The sequence below is a fragment of the Odontesthes bonariensis genome, chromosome 11 (assembly GCF_027942865.1).
Source record: "Odontesthes bonariensis isolate fOdoBon6 chromosome 11, fOdoBon6.hap1, whole genome shotgun sequence".
Taxonomy (NCBI): Eukaryota; Metazoa; Chordata; class Actinopteri; order Atheriniformes; family Atherinopsidae; genus Odontesthes; species Odontesthes bonariensis.
Window position 1 is genome coordinate 35,638,118 of NC_134516.1, and position 17,102 is coordinate 35,655,219.

General features: G+C 44.0%; 1 long non-coding RNA gene and 3 other non-coding genes across 4 annotated transcripts; all 4 read left to right on the top strand.

The window, feature by feature from the left end:
• The first annotated feature begins 2,447 nt into the window (after positions 1-2,447).
• Positions 2,448-7,919, top strand: LOC142391920 (uncharacterized). Its single transcript, XR_012770641.1, has 3 exons — positions 2,448-2,603; positions 7,113-7,286; positions 7,448-7,919. It is a non-coding gene; the product is annotated as an uncharacterized LOC142391920 (long non-coding RNA).
• A 7,601-nt stretch (positions 7,920-15,520) lies between these two features.
• On the top strand, positions 15,521-15,594 carry trnat-cgu (transfer RNA threonine (anticodon CGU)). The gene has a single exon. It is a non-coding gene; the product is annotated as a tRNA-Thr (tRNA).
• Positions 15,595-15,858: 264 nt separating this feature from the next.
• On the top strand, positions 15,859-15,932 carry trnat-cgu (transfer RNA threonine (anticodon CGU)). The gene has a single exon. It is a non-coding gene; the product is annotated as a tRNA-Thr (tRNA).
• Positions 15,933-16,967: 1,035 nt separating this feature from the next.
• trnat-ugu (transfer RNA threonine (anticodon UGU)) lies at positions 16,968-17,041 on the top strand. Its single transcript has one exon. It is a non-coding gene; the product is annotated as a tRNA-Thr (tRNA).
• Positions 17,042-17,102: the final 61 nt, after the last annotated feature.

Genomic DNA, 17,102 nt, shown 5'->3' on the forward strand with positions numbered 1-17,102 from the left:
ATTCTGAACTTTTTTCCACCTTCTGATCCGTTTTTTCACTTTCAAACTTTTGCTGCTGACCTGCTTTGAGAGCCAGGACGTCAGCTGACAGGGGTGTTAAATCCTGACTGACAGAATAACAGAGGAGGCTGAAGGGACCCCCATCATGCTGCCTTCAGGGACTATGGGAACTGCAATCCTTTCTTAGACTCCTCCTCCTCACTATATTTCCATGAGTGCTGGTGAAAATAACCTGCAGCACTGACACACTTTGTTAATGTCAGCTGTTTCTGTCAGCACTCAGCACAAATGCTCATCGTCCATGATGGACAGCAGCTTGTTCAGAGTCCTTTTTCCCTGCATCTGATGTTAAGGACTCCAGCTCTGCAGCAGCCACAGAGCCAGCTTTCCTCAGCAGCCTGTCCAGTCTGCTGACATCTCTCCTCTTAAAGTTGCCTCCCAGCACACCACCGCATAGAAGACAAGGCCAGCCACTAAAATATGAAGAATAACAGAAAAGAGAAGATTTGATATCAAATCAAAGTTAGCTTCAAACTAAAATCATCTCTCTTTTCGTTCTTTTGTTTGAGTTGAAATGATTTAGTGATGCGTGGAAATATCCAAATATTCAGTGTTTCCACATGTCTGAATTAATCTTCCCTTACATCTTTTTCACCTGCCAAAGCAATTCTTTTCTCACTTTCATAGACTGAAGCAGAGCTGTTCCTTAGAAAATCATTCTGGTAAAAAACCTTTTTCTTAAGTCATTAAAGGAGAGAAAACACTTTAGATCAGAAGTAAAAATGGAGCAGCTGAAATGTAGCTTTGACTCACCTTTCTGGGTCCATCTGAGAGATGTTTGATCAATAAAGTTTGGAAAGCTGGATGAAGATTAAACTGCAACACAAACTGACAGATCTGCTGGTTCTGCTGCTCATTTGAACATGACAAATGTGCAGAGTTCAGTCACTTTAACTACAATGACTCAGTCTCCTTTGGGTTTTAGCCATCACCCAGTAATTAGTGACAGACTGGAGGAAATGGCAAAGCACTGACTCAGCACTTTATTTTAAACATGAAGGATGAAAAATCACCAAAGTTGAGAGGATCACATGCTAAAAGAATCTATAAAAAAGTGCAGAAACCAGAGTGGAATTCAGAATTACACCAAAGAAGAAGAAGCTTTTTGATTTGTGTTTAAAAATGTAAAAATCCAGAAGTAACAGATGTGCAGCAGAGCCCTGCCAGCACAGAGAGATGGGGCCACCTCTTCAGAGGGCTGTGCTGCGAGGTCAGATTGATGGCTTACCGAGGACTGTTGGGCCTAAAGTCAGTCAGAGTTTTCAGTGTCAGATCACCGTGGTAACAGATGGTGATCACATGACCTGCTCTGAAGCAGGTTCTGTTCAACATTTCATCTGAAGTTCCGAACAGAAAGGCTCCACCCATTCACTGATGAATTTCCAGATGTCCCAGATTAAAAAGAAAAACACTGTAAATCATTTAAATGTGGTCTGGCAGAAGTGATGCATTGTTGTTTATTTCTGACATTAAAACCAAACTCAAAGATTGTTCCGATCAATGTTAAAAATGTCAGATTGTCAGCCATAACTGACAGAAAATCCATGATTCAGCTGCACAATAACAGGTCAGAGTGCAGCAAGTTGAGTCAGTACTGAGGAAGTTTGACCTTTTTAATCATCACATTTAACCAGAATGGAATAATGTTTTCATTAGATTTCATTTTCCAGAAAAGTTTGGATTTTGTTTCTCTAAAATGTGACAGAAATAACTTGACAGTGTTTCTCTGACCAACTTCAAATGTTGACTTTAATGTAGAAAGAGTCAGAAAAGGGAAAGAAGCATGTTCACCATTAGCCATGGTTACACTATCAGGCCACTGGAAGCTCGTCCAACTTTCAAACCAGTGCTTTATTGTAGCCCAGGGACTAAAGCGCCAAGTTAAAGACCTCTTTGCATTTTAACTGTGTGGCAACTAGTTCTGAAGTAAACCCACCCACCCAGTTAGCTGACGACACCACCGCTGTAGGACAAACGATGACGAGCCGGCCAACAGGGAGGAGGTCCAGCACCTGACCCACCGGTGTCTCCACAACAATCTGGGCCTAAACACTTCCAAGAATAAGGAACTTATTGTGGATTTTAGGAGATCCAAGAAGTCCATGCTCCCCTCCCTCCATCAAGGGAGAGGAAGTCAAGACTGTGGAGAGCTTTAAGTTCCTGGGAGTCCACATCTGGGCTAACCTGACCTGGTCCACCAACATCTCCTGGCAGGTGGAAAGCAGGGCAGCGCCTTTACTTACTCAGGAAGTTAAACCAGGAAACAAAACAGAAACAAATAGGGAAACAGAATTCTTCCACTAATGAAATTCAAATGTAGTTTGATTGATTGGTCGATCAAGTTATTTCCTTCCATCTCATTTCCTCCTCAGACTGATTGGCTGTAACCTCTCAGATGAAGGATGTGAAGCTCTGTCCTCAGTTCTCAGCTCCCAGTCCTCCAGCCTGACAGAACTGGATCTGAGTAACAACAACCTGCAGGATTCAGGAGTGAAGCTTTCTGCTGGACTGAAGAGTCCAAACTGCAGACTGAAAAAACTCAGGTAAGGATTCATGAGCTTTTCAGCTGAGAGCTGATATAATTCTGGCTTAAATGGATTAAAAACAGCTTCCAGATACCTTGATCAATGAAACAGGTTGATCTGTTCAACCTTTTGATTATCTGGCTTAAATAACTCTAATAATGAAATATAACACACACAGCTTAAAGAAATACCAAAGTACTCTTTTACTTGAACTCCTTTGCATTCCTTTAGATTTGTCCTAAAACACAGATCCATCAATCTGGGGGAAAAATCATGTCCAAGTGATTTTTATAAACAGATGCCTGTAGATGCCTACAATCAGGATCTGCAAGTCGTACTGCTCACCAAGTCTGACTCCTAATATTAAAATGGAACAAAAAAGGATATTTTACAGCTTTTTATCAGACTAAATTTAGAAGCTGTCCAAAAGCAGCTCCACACAGTCCACAGAAATGTTGCTGTTTTTAATCAGATATTTCCTCCCCAGACTCATGATGACTGCATGTTTTCAGTATGTCAGGAAAATGAATAAGAATACTCAGGAATACTGTCTGCAATTCAAAAGCAGAGGACATTAATTATCCTGCAGCAAGGGAACGTTTACATACAGAAGCTGTGATGCAAATGCTCAGAGATGCAGAGCTCTCAGGAAGCTTTTATAGGGCAGAGAAGGCGGATGCTTGCGCCTATGCATGAGACATTTCCTTCTGTCCTGCTGGGAGCAGATAGTGGTGTTGATACCGCCCAGGCTGTGGGACACTCAGTTCTTACAGCGGACAGTGGTGATCTCCAGAGTGCAGCTATTAATCTCATGCATGCGTCAACTTAAGCAGTTACACAGAAGTAGAAATGATAATGTGAGCATAAAGGATCAGAATGTTTCTATCACAGTACGTCCTGAAGTGTAGATTTAGTTTTACTGTCTGTTTTGAACATGAACATGAAACTTTAAAAATAAATAAATAAATAAATAAATAACCAAAGTGCAGTTTAAGCTTTTTAAACTCTATAACGGGAGTTTACAGTGGGATGACATCATTGATGCGTGGAATGTACTTCTCTGTGGAAACTTTTTAAAGTGAGTCAAAGTAAGAGAAAAAAAGTTGTCCTTTATGTATTAATATCTTGGAAGAAAGGTCGGTCAGTCCTACAGAAAGCATGGCGGTCTGCAGAGTGACACACAAAGGCTGCAGCTACAGAGCCCCGCTCAGCTAGGGTTAGAGGAGAGCAACATGAAATATTTCCACATGCTAAGTTGGAGTTTAAAGGTTTATTGTTTATTGAGGGACCAAGGGGATTAAAAAGACAAGATAACCTGAGGAATTTAGGGCAGAAGGGCTAAAAGAGCCAATCCTTGCTGGGTGATGACACACTGGACTTTGCATGAAGGAGGGAGGTTGAGTGACTTCTCCAGAGGCCGAGGGCCTTAAAGGGGAAGTTCGTTTTTTAAACCTGAACTTTATTTCTGGCATAAAATACGCTCATCTACTCACCGATAACAGTTTGGTGAAAGTCAGCGTCCTTCGGACACTATTTATATCACTCGAGATCCACGTAGAGAACCAGGCTTAAACAATACAGTGGGATGACATCATCGATGCGTGCCGCGCCACTAGACGCGTGTATAGAAAGCCCCCGATAGCCCCAAATAACAACAACATGGCAGCTCTGAGCTAACAGTGCAATAGTACGCGTTCATTCAGTCATTGGTCTTAAAGTATTGGTGAAATAAAGACAGATAATGCCTTATTTAGAGGCTGTATTGTCTGCCCTGTTCACTCCGGCAAAACAGCTGACTGTCAGTGTGAGAAAATGCTTTGCTCACATGGTGTTCTTTGCTGAGCTGAGATCATCAGTAACAAAACAGGATGAGCCGATAACAGCAGAAGATTCATCTTTTAGTTTCTGCTTTGGCAGCGAGCATCTGTACCGATCTGCTCATTAGTCCAGTGTTTGGATTTCCTGAAGATGAGTCTCTCAGTGGAGCTGCTGCCAGCTGTGTTTCTGTCTGCTTCTAAATCATGTGACTGATGGAAGCTGTGATGTTTAAAGACTGAATGGAAACACTGAACATAACACTCTGACTCCTCCTTGACTTCAGCTTTGTAGCTTCCTGCTGGAGATGGGGGAGGTCTCCCAACCATCAGCCTCAAACTCCACTGATTCTGATAGTTAGTCAAAGCGTCCATCAGCATCCATTAATCAGCCAAACTGATCAATCAGTCCACCTCTGGATGGTTCCAACACTTTTCTAAGGCTCTGTAATGTTTGGACTGACTGGAATATTCAAACACAACAAGTCACAGTAACAAGTTCTGCTGCTGTCGACTCTTTAAAGAAGTTTGATTCCATGATTCCATTAAACATCACTGCAGCCTGTTTTTGTGCCTTTAACCTTCAATAAAACAGTGAACCTGATCTCCATTTCTATCAGTTTGTTCCCATTTGCTCCAAAGTTCCTCCTGACATGTTTGTTTTCTTTGAAACTTGAATCATTTGGCTGCACAACATGAGTTTGTATGGATGAAGCCACTGGTGGAGCTGGCAGAGTTTAAGAGCTGAAGTCACTCCGTCTTTATTGAAGCAGCAGCATGTTGTCATTAATATTAATGAGAGCTCTTTTTCACTTGTTCTGTTGGACTGTTTTAACCTGCATCCTGTTGGCTTCAGCTCACATGTTTTATTCTTTATTCAGATTGGAGCGCTGCGGTTTGTCAGATATCAGATGTGCTTCTGTGGTCTCTGCTCTGAAGTCCAACCCCTCCCATCTGACAGAACTGGACCTGAGCTACAACAGCATCAGTGACTCTGCAGAGAAGGAGCTGTGCAGCTTTCTGCAGAGTCCTCACTGTGGACTGAAGACTCTGAGGTCAGACACCATGTTTTAGTTGTTTGTTCAGATTAATATGATGTGAAAGTTGTGCTGGTCTTCATGGTAAAGTCTGTTTTCTTCTTCAGTGGTTTAGTTGATGAAATGATGATTCATTAAATAATGAGAAAACACAGTGAATCTGTCAGACAGAAACAAATCTAGAATCACTGGCTGATGCTTCCAGAGCTCCAGAGTTGGTGAATATTTCTGGCTGAAACAATAACAACAGTTTGGAGCAGCAAAACTCCAAAAGCCCGTTAATCAGCTGATACTAACAAACTCCCCTCCAACTCTGTTGGAAATGAACAATCTTTGACTTGGTTAGAAAACAGCTTTCATCACAGCAGCAGTTATCTTCAGTCAGATTCATTCATGATGACAAAATCCAGCCAAAAACCTTCTCCCACTGATAACTGAAAGGAAATCACTTTCAGTTGAGCTTTATTTCATGAATTCTATCAATAATTCCCTCTGTTACACAATGTCAAGTCCAACTGAAAGTGATGCTGACATTTAGTGACTGTGAGGAAAATACAAAGAAGAGTTTATCAGAAGAAGAATAACATGATTGGACGATGGATGGAAGAAAAGCTGTGAGCTAACTTGTTGCTAGGTAACAGCAGATGGAAGGAGGTTGTGAGTGTGTGTGAGCAGCTTTTTTATTTGCACTTTAGTCTCATTTCTTCATATTTGAGATATTTTCTGTTTTCAGATTCACACTTTCTGTCAGATTCTGAACTTTTTTCCACCTTCTGATCCGTTTTTTCACTTTCAAACTTTTGCTGCTGACCTGCTTTGAGAGCCAGGACGTCAGCTGACAGGGGTGTTAAATCCTGACTGACAGAGTAACAGAGGAGGCTGAAGGGACCCCCATCATGCTGCCTTCAGGGACTATGGGAACTGCAATCCTTTCTTAGACACCTCCTCCATACTATATTTCCATGAGTGCTGGTGAAAATAACCTGCAGCACTGACACACTTTGTTAATGTCAGCCGTTTCTGTCAGCACTCAGCACAAATGCTCATCGTCCATGATGGACAGCAGCTTGTTCAGAGTCCTTTTCTCTGCATCTGATGTTAAGGACTCCAGCTCTGCAGCAGCCACAGAGCCAGCTTTCCTCAGCAGCCTGTCCAGTCTGCTGACATCTCTCCTCTTAAAGTTGCCTCCCAGCACACCACCGCATAGAAGACAAGGCCAGCCACTAAAATATGAAGAATAACAGAAAAGAGAAGATTTGATATCAAATCAAAGTTAGCTTCATACTAAAATCATCTGTAAGACTTTGAATGAAACGTCTTTTTAAAGAAGTTTGATAACATTAAACATCACTACACCATGTTTTTGTGCCTTTAACCTTCAATTAAACAGTGAACCTGATCTCCATTTCTATCAGTTTGTTCCCATTTGCTCCAAAGTTCCTCCTGACATGTTTGTTTTCTTTGAAACTTGAATCATTTGGCTGCACAACATGAGTTTGTATGGATGGAGCCACTGGTGGAGCTGGCAGAGTTTAAGAGCTGAAGTCACTCCGTCTTTATTGAAGCAGCAGCATGTTGTCATTAATATTAATGAGAGCTCTTTTTCACTTGTTCTGTTGGACTGTTTTAACCTGCATCCTGTTGGCTTCAGCTCACATGTTTTATTCTTTATTCAGATTGAGGAACTGCAGTTTGTCAGAGATCAGCTGTGATTCTCTGGTCTCTGCTCTGAAGTCCAACCCCTCCCATCTGACAGAACTGGACCTGAGCTGGAACTTCCTGAATGAATCAGATGTGAAGGAGCTGTCTGATCTTGTGGAGAGTCCACACAACAAACTGCAGACTCTGAGGTCAGTCGAGGGTTGGAGGTCCATGCAGCTCTCAGCAGTATTTTATTAGACTTTTTTTTATTATTTTTTCTTTTATATTTATTAAAGCTGATGGCAGCTGACAGCTGAGGAAGAGATGCTCTGAAGCACTCGTTTATCTCCTCTCTTTCTTCTCTCTACAGGTGGGGGTGGTGATGAACAGGACGATGTGAGCTGAGAGGATGAAGCAGCAGCAGCTTGTGTGCAGAGAGACTCTGACTGGATGATGATGTATATCATGTTGATGTGTTTATATTCTGTGTTTTCTTCCTTTGGAATTATAAAGTTAAAGTTGTTAGAAATGATCAGTAATGAAAAGATCCATAAATCCAGCTGCCATCACTACCTGCAGTTCCACCTGAATTTAAAGAAAAGCCAGCGTTTAAAATCTGTCACCTGTTTTTTTCTCTTTGCTTCCAACTTGACCTGGTTACATCTCACTTTGTTTGATTCGGATGGATTTGATAACAATCCATCAGTGGAAATGAGAAGCTGTCAGTGGGATTGCCTTCTTTTATGATTTTATTGCCTTCTTGTGATTTTATGTAGCTGTACAGCACTTTGAATTGCCTTGTGTACGAATTGTGCCCTAGAAATAAAATTGCCTTTCCTTGATTCAGTCAGAGACGAGCAGCTTTAGATACAACTAACCTGAATGAAATGTGGGGACCTGGAAGGAAGATCTTTCTCTCTTTTCACTTTGGATGTTTTCATCTGAAGGTTTTTGTACAGGCTGCAGGGATCATTTCTCCCTGTGGAGACCAGACTTCCAACACCTGCAGCAGTAGGTGGCTGAATGATGGAGTTTAACTTTCTGTATCTGCAACTCACAGCTGTTCTGTTTATTCACAGCTGAGAAATCATCTTCCTGGGGATGACCATAACCTTTATAAACATCACCACTATCTTTATTAATATCAAGAATCAGTCTGAATGTTTCTGGTTCTTTCTTCTGGTACCAGAATACGTCACCATTAATCACACTGCTCAGTTCCACAGCTGACGGAGACACTTTGACCAACTCTCCTGGTCAGTGTAAACTGGTCCTGAATCAGCTCTGCTGCCATGGCAACCAACACTGTACAGACACAGACAAACAGACTAAGTGACAGTGTTTGCTCCAGGTAGAGTTTGCTGGCTCCTGATTGGCTGGAAACACTCACCTGAACACAGACAGCACAGAGCAGCGGCTGGGAGGAAAAGCATTTTGTGCAGCGCTGCTTCCTCTGGTGAACCTGGGGAGAAGTGACGCTCTGATGCAGCTCAGGCCAAACAAGGACGAGCTGTGAGATCAGAGCAGGGCCCCCCCCCCGTGCTTTCTAACAGCTCCTCAGAGCTCCCATCAGCCCCTGCGGCCCACAGAGAAGTCCGCTGCTGCTGATTGACAGCTCAGCTGAAGCTGCTGTGTGCTTTCATGGTCTTCATTTGAATCTGACGGCAGATGGAAAAAAATCGGGGTCACATGATGCAGAAAGACTAAAAAACATTCGTGTTCCCACAAACACATTCAGCTTGGTGGTGAATTTAGTAACACACTCTGTTATCTGTTGTTTGACAGCTGGGATGAAAATGCACAACTACAAATCCACACAGCTCCTCAACTCTGATTGAACTCTTCAACGTGTTTGACTTCATTCAATAATGGAGCTGAATTTCTATCGACTCATTCTTTTCACACTGTCTTCTGACATGATGAATTTAGTTTGTCATGTTATTCTTCATCATGTTTCCATCATCCAAACAAAGTGCTATCAGTGTTCAGCTCTCAGACAGTTCACCTTCAGTTCCACTGACACACTGATGCTGGGAATTCATTTTTATCAGTGCTGCAGTCTGTCCTTCACTCACATGGTGGGAACCTGAGATTTCCTCTGACTCACAAACACAACTACATTGCTGTCACTGTGCTGCTTATTGGGCTGTGAATGTTGTCAGAGCAGCTTTTCAGCAACAAGCTGCAGATGTGGCTGTTGTGCTGCTTCTGCTTCACAGTCAGTGTGGACAATATGGAAAGTAGAGCTCAGGAGGAGCAGCTGAAGCTTCTGCTTCTTCCATCATTACTTAGAGAGATGACACTGGAATGACACTGAGATGCTTTGGTATTCAGAGCTTTTATTGATTCTTTAAGGGTGGCAGCTTCATGACACTTTCTCCAGTCTGACCCTCACTTGGAACATAATCAGACATACTGGGACATGTGGGAAAGGATCACAGTGTTCATACTGTACATATCTGAGAACATCCACAGGAAGACACTTTATCATTTACATGTTGATTCTGTCTTTCAAAGTCAGATTCTTACTGGAATCCATGTTATACACTGTATGCTGACACGTAGAAATAATCCCATTCTGCTTGTAAGCAGCTCTTAATAGAAACCAGCATGACTGCACTGTTATTACTGTATTATGTTGATGCATGAAAGCAGCTGAGTGATTGTGCTGTAAACACTGAGAACAAGCTGCAGATGTGGCGGTTGTGTTGCTTTTGCTTCACAGTCAGTTTAGACAACATACAAAACAGCTTCAAAGACACTTCCAGGTGAGGCGTGAAGAAAGCAGCTGTGAGCACCGTAACATACAATAAATACATTATTACTGACCTGGACAGTGATGCATTCAGGTTCAATTCCTGTTGTCCCATTTTTAATCACATATATATAAAGGATCTCTGCTTCTGTTTTCATTTACATCTCATACAGCATTCATACAACCCATGTGTGCCACCATTGCCTGGGCTCTATGAACATGTGTTGCATATTATTTACAGTTCAGATCAGAAAGCTGAAAAAGAGAGCAAAACAGCACACGTGATGACTGCTGACTGAGAACAGAGCACCACTGCTTCTGCAGAGCTGCCAACTCTCACGGTTTCACCGTGTGACACACTCTTTTGCCTGTTTTCACACGCACACACGCCACACATCACATTTCACACGGCAAAAAATAATAATGCGACCTTGAGCCGCGAATACTCCTCCCCGCCGCTAGTCGGCGCTAATGAGCGCCACTGAACCCTCTGCGCTGCATCCAGTCAGCAGCAGAAGAAGAGACACAGCGGGACAGCTTGAGAAAGTCTGATGGATGAGAGTAATACATTTACAAGGTATGTTATTGTTAAAGGCATATTCCGGTTTTTAGCACTTTGAGCCTTATTTTGAGTTTGTTTATGATGAACTATATCAGCTCTGGTGCTAACTTGCCCAAAAGTCTGTGTTTGGCGAAATGCATTATTTTCGCTAGCTACTTTTGACTGCTGGTGTTTTATTTTTGTGGGAACTGTGCAGAGCTAATAAATGCTTGTTGCTAATGCTAAGTAGTCATCCGCCTACATTTTTCAAAAATTGTACATTTCCACTTTTATTGTTCACACTTTTCACACTTATCTTTGCAGTTTTTCACACTTATCTTTGCAGTGTGCACTTTCAAAACTTCATCAGTTGATATTTTATACAAAATGCACCCAAACTCATCAACTTACAGATCCTGAAATTTCAGAAACACATAACACACATAAAACATCTTTCTGTGGCAATGTCTGCTTGGGCCTGGGATAATGTTGAAGTCACCAGAAACTTGAGTGACTTGTATAAAAAAAAAAATCAATCCTCAATCTTGCCATTATGGTTTACATTAAAAAAAATCAGAGGGCTGTGAATCAGATGGGATTTGCCATTATTCACCCCAGAATTGGTTAAAATGCAGGAAATTGCATCTAAGAAATAAAAAAATTTCTGGGGGAGGACCCCCAAACCCCCCACACAAATGAGGTGTCCCTCAAACTTAGTTGGTGGTGGAGTGGCAAATTATATCCCCACCAATGTCAACACCATTATTACGCCCTCGCAGCAGAGTGTCTAATCCCTCTCTGATTGTTGATTTGCTGGGAACGGCTTGTCATTACGTCAGTCGGTACGTCAGTCGGTACGTCAGTGACGTTGGTTTGCCAAGGCGAAATCTGATTGGTAACGCAGCGCTGTCTCACTACAGCAATGTAGTGTTATTCGATTCAAGCGAATTTAGGATTTGCCATGTCTAAATAGTCACCCTAAAATCGACTAGAATGGAAGAAATTGCATTTAAGAAATGCAAAATTTTCTAGAGGAAGGCCCCACACTCTGCACTATTCTATATTCATAAAATGTATACATGTATCTACATCATATCTACACAGATATATATATATCTGTACTGTGGAACAACTTCTGAGATGCGTGTCGCGAACCGACCCGCTGAAATCTCACTCCAAGGTTTTTGGAAAAGTTGGCAACCCTGCTTCTGATATCACAAGAAGTGATGTCATCACTGATGATGACTTCACAGTTTAGCATGACATCACAGTGGAAACATGACATCAGAGGACATGACATCACTGTAGTTTCTAAAAGCCTGAAAGACAAAGCGCCTGAAAAACAACACGTACTTAAAGAGTCATTTAGACAAACGCTAAAAAACAAGCAAAACGAGTCAAAGCAGAATATCCTCTCCTGCACTTCTGTGGGGTGACATAGTAGATGAAGAGATTCTGGAAAATGAGTCTGAGGGTTTCTACATATTTCCCTTTGAAAGTGGCAAAGAGGAAAGTTGTGAGGAACCCGCCAACAGGCCAGAAGCTGTAACAGCGAGCTCAGAACACCATCAATCCCAGGTCTCTGCTGCTTCCAACACAGCCAACACAGAAAATCTGCTGCTGTTAGAGGAGCAGTCAGAGGTCTCTGCTGCAGCTGGGACTCCTCACTCAGAGGATGTCCAGCTCCTGCAGAATCATCCCCAGGCCTCTGCAGCTCAACACGGCAAGAGGAAGGTTACAGATTCAGGAAGCCGTCCCACTCCCTCTGTGGGCAGCACTCAGAGGGAGTTTACAGATTCAGGAAGCTGTCCACTCCCTCTGTGGGCAGCGCTCAGAGGGAGTTTACAGATTCAGGAAGCCGTCCCGCTCCCTCTGCGGGCAGCGCTCAGAGGGAGTTTACAGATTCAGGAAGCTGTCCCGCTCCCTCTGTGGGCAGCACTCAGAGGGAGTTTACAGATTCAGGAAGCTGTCCCACTCCCTCTGTGGGCAGCACTCAGAGGGAGTTTACAGATTCAGGAAGCCGTCCCGCTCCCTCTGTGGGCAGCACTCAGAGGGAGTTTACAGATTCAGGAAGCTGTCCCGCTCCCTCTGTGGGCAGCGCTCAGAGGAAGTTTACAGATTCAGGAAGCCGTCCCGCTCCCTCTGTGGGCAGCGCTCAGAGGAAGTTTACAGATTCAGGAAGCCGTCCCGCTCCCTCTGTGGGCAGCACTCAGAGGGAGTTTACAGATTCAGGAAGCCGTCCCGCTCCCTCTGTGGGCAGCACTCAGAGGGAGTTTACAGATTCAGGAAGCCGTCCCACTCCCTCTGTGGGCAGCACTCAGAGGGAGTTTACAGATTCAGGAAGCTGTCCCACTCCCTCTGCGGGCAGCACTCAGAGGGAGTTTACAGATTCAGGAAGCCGTCCCGCTCCCTCTGCGGGCAGCGCTCAGAGGGAGTTTACAGATTCAGGAAGCCGTCCCGCTCCCTCTGCGGGCAGCGCTCAGAGGGAGTTTACAGATTCAGGAAGCCGTCCCGCTCCCTCTGCGGGCAGCGCTCAGAGGGAGTTTACAGATTCAGGAAGCCGTCCCGCTCCCTCTGCGGGCAGCACTCAGAGGGAGTTTACAGATTCAGGAAGCCGTCCCGCTCCCTCTGCGGGCAGCGCTCAGAGGAAGTTTACAGATTCAGGAAGCCGTCCCGCTCCCTCTGTGGGCAGCGCTCAGAGGAAGTTTACAGATTCAGGAAGCCGTCCCGCTCCCTCTGTGGGCAGCACTCAGAGGGAGTTTACAGATTCAGGAAGCCGTCCCGCTCCCTCTGTGGGCAGCGCTCAGAGGGAGTTTACAGATTCAGGAAGCCGTCCCGCTCCCTCTGTGGGCAGCGCTCAGAGGGAGTTTACAGATTCAGGAAGCCGTCCCGCTCCCTCTGTGGGCAGCGCTCAGAGGGAGTTTACAGATTCAGGAAGCCGTCCCGCTCCCTCTGTGGGCAGCGCTCAGAGGGAGTTTACAGATTCAGGAAGCCGTCCCGCTCCCTCTGTGGGCAGCGCTCAGAGGAAGTTTACAGATTCAGGAAGCTGTCCCGCTCCCTCTGTGGGCAGCGCTCAGAGGGAGTTTACAGATTCAGGAAGCCGTCCCGCTCCCTCTGTGGGCAGCGCTCAGAGGGAGTTTACAGATTCAGGAAGCCGTCCCGCTCCCTCTGTGGGCAGCGCTCAGAGGGAGTTTACAGATTCAGGAAGCCGTCCCGCTCCCTCTGTGGGCAGCGCTCAGAGGGAGTTTACAGATTCAGGAAGCCGTCCCGCTCCCTCTGCGGGCAGCGCTCAGAGGGAGTTTACAGATTCAGGAAGCCGTCCCGCTCCCTCTGTGGGCAGCGCTCAGAGGGAGTTTACAGATTCAGGAAGCCGTCCCGCTCCCTCTGTGGGCAGCGCTCAGAGGGAGTTTACAGATTCAGGAAGCCGTCCCGCTCCCTCTGCGGGCAGCGCTCAGAGGGAGTTTACAGATTCAGGAAGCCGTCCCGCTCCCTCTGTGGGCAGCGCTCAGAGGGAGTTTACAGATTCAGGAAGCCGTCCCGCTCCCTCTGTGGGCAGCGCTCAGAGGGAGTTTACAGATTCAGGAAGCCGTCCCGCTCCCTCTGCGGGCAGCGCTCAGAGGGAGTTTACAGATTCAGGAAGCCGTCCCGCTCCCTCTGTGGGCAGCGCTCAGAGGGAGTTTACAGATTCAGGAAGCCGTCCCGCTCCCTCTGTGGGCAGCGCTCAGAGGGAGTTTACAGATTCAGGAAGCCGTCCCACTCCCTCTGTGGGCAGCACTCAGAGGGAGTTTTGTTGTCGGCTCAGAGAGCTGGACTGGACAGAAACAGTCTAAATACAGATCAGGTTTCTACACATACTTCTGCAGCTGTCACTGAGCACTGATGTTGAAGATGATGGTCCTGTGGTGACCAGTTGTGGGTCAGACTAAATACAGAGCACCTTGAACTAATACATATCATCCCTTTCTTTAGTAAAGCATAAAGTATGTGCTTTTATAAAGTCCTCTAAAAGTGGTCTAAAGTCTTAAAACACACCTCATTCCTTTAGGTTTTGCCAGGAAAATGGGAAAAAAGATGGAGCAATTTATTGTAACACATGCAAGCATGAATGGAAATACAGCAGAGAAGACAATTTATTTGTATAATTCCAACAAGACTGAATGTGGACGTTTGGTCTGAGCTCCTTTATTCTCCAACACAGCCTGAACCCTCTGAGACGAGCTTTCTGTCCTTTCTTTAAGGAGTCTTCAGGAACAGTTCTCCAGGCTTCTTGAAGGACATCCCAAAGCTCTTCTTTGAACCTGGGTTCCAGAACCCCTCCACCAACACTGCCTTACTGTAGACAGAAAATGAGCCTGTACTGGAAGTATAAGAACATTTATTCAAATGTGCACGAACTTCAACAGCTTTAACAGAGCTACAGGCTATTTAAGCAAATAAAAACACCTGAGTTCAGCCATTTAGCTTTTCAATTCCTCCTTCTGTGGCTCATCAAACATAAGCAAGTCAGCCTTTAACAAGAGGCAATATTACTAAAAAACACTATATGGACAGTTACAACTTTCAACAGATCAACCGATACAAAATAATGAACAATATTTCAGTCCAGGAACTAAACATGTTTTAATCTCACTGTGGCACAGTCAATAAATACTTCTACAAGAGGGAATATTGCTGAATAAAAAGTCAAAATCTTAAATTAAGAGTTCCTTATATGGTCTGATAAGTTATTCCCCTGATTGAGTAGCCTTTTAAACTAGCCCACCCACATTTTACCCATTATTAATGCCTAAGGTAGTTTAGTAAATAGGCTATAATAGGCAGAATAGGATATTGTCCCAAGTTTTTCATGTGCTATGGAACCAGACACTGTTTATTTGGTGTAAGAAATTAGAGTGGCCTATAGGTAGGGGTGGGCGTCGACAAAACAGAAAACAAATCTCTCACCTCCCTCCACTTCATGCTCAGTTCTCCTTGCTGCTTCTGATTCTGTAAGAATCCAATGTTTTCACATATGGAGATAATTTGAATAACATCAAGCCCTGATTTATGCAGAGATCACATGAATATTGGAAATAAATCACAAAAACCACTTCCTGAGGTGGATCCAGCTCCATCTCTTTTTCCTTCATCAGTTTTAAGAACTATGTGGCGCTGTGGCTTAGTTGGCCAATGTGCCTGTCTCGTAAACAGGAGATCCTGGGTTCAAATCCCAGCAGTGCCTGTGGTCCTTCAGAGCTAGCTATGACTTAGCATGAGAAACTGGTTGTTATCAGGGTTCTACTGAATGCTTTGCATTGTTAGTCCTCATCAAATGTTATACCTTTCAATGAGCATCATGGTTATTATGAGTCTGTTCTTTGGTCAGAGTTGATAAAAAGGTTTTTTTTAGAAGTCACAGTTAGTTTTGGGAGAGTCCCTGGAGCTCATTTCCTGAAATGGATCCAGTTCCTGCTCTTTATTATTTCATCAATTTTATGAACCATGTGGTGCTGTGGCTTAGTTGGTCAAAGTGCCTGTCTCGTAAACAGGAGATCCTGGGTTCAAATCCCAGCAGTGCCTGTGGACCTTCAGAGCTGGCTGTGACTTAGCATATAAAACAGCTAATTACCAGCATTCTACTAAATGCTTCTCACTGGACCACTTAATGAAGTGCATCTAAATAGCACACAGCTTTTAAAGTCTCATTTATGCCTATTTTATACTTTCAGAGTGTAATTTTCCTCTGGTCACATAACATGTCAAATGGTTAGGGTACAGTACGGTGGAGGTTCTCCTCCTGTCACACTACATAACATCAAAATGAACGTACAAACCGTGAAATAGTCAGAGTTACAGTAAAAGCTGAGGGCAGGACGTCATTTCCTTGAAATATGTAGCGGAAAATAATACGCAAAAGCATAAAAAAGCCTTGTAAAAACACAGTAAATGACTTGGCGTGTAATAAGTACACCGCTTCATGAGATCTGGCTGTAACTGGTGAAAGTGCCTTCCTCATGAACAGCAGGGTCTGAGTTGAAAACCCAACAATATCTGCAAAATATGATGAAGTTTTGAACCAATTGGAGGCACTTCTACTCATGGCTTTAACTATTCTTGAGGTACAGTGTAACTGTCAATCAGACAGTGTTGTCATTGAAGTCTTACATTTCATTTATAATGTGTTGTTTTGAATTCATTATTTTGTGACGTGTTTTAAAAAAGATGATTTCATGTATGTTCTAAAAGGAAATTATTCCATGCTGTTAAAAAACTCATTATTTCTATGCAATAACTGATTGGTTGTATGGCAGTGACGTGGGCGGATGTGATGAGCAGAGAATTATGGGGAATACGCGGGGGAGATACTGAGGACTCATGTGCACGGCTGTGCACTTCGGACAGAAAGATGGACTCTGCACAAGGTTAAGGCGCTAACGTTGTCACGATGTTTTATGATGGTTCGTAAGTTTGGAAAAATAAACTGTCAACTAAACACCTGTATGAAGCGTGGCCATTCTCTTAACCCGTGCAGCTACATACAGAATAACAAAAACCACTTCCTGAGGTGGATCCAGTTCCTGCTCTTTATTCTTTCATCAGTTTTATGAACCATGTGGTGCTGTGGCTTAGTTGGTCAAAGTGCCTGTCTTGTAAACAGGAGATCCTGGGTTCAAATCCCAGCAGTGCCTATTGTCCTTCAGAGCTAGCTCTGACTTAGCATGAGAAACTAGTTGTTAGCAGGGTTCTACT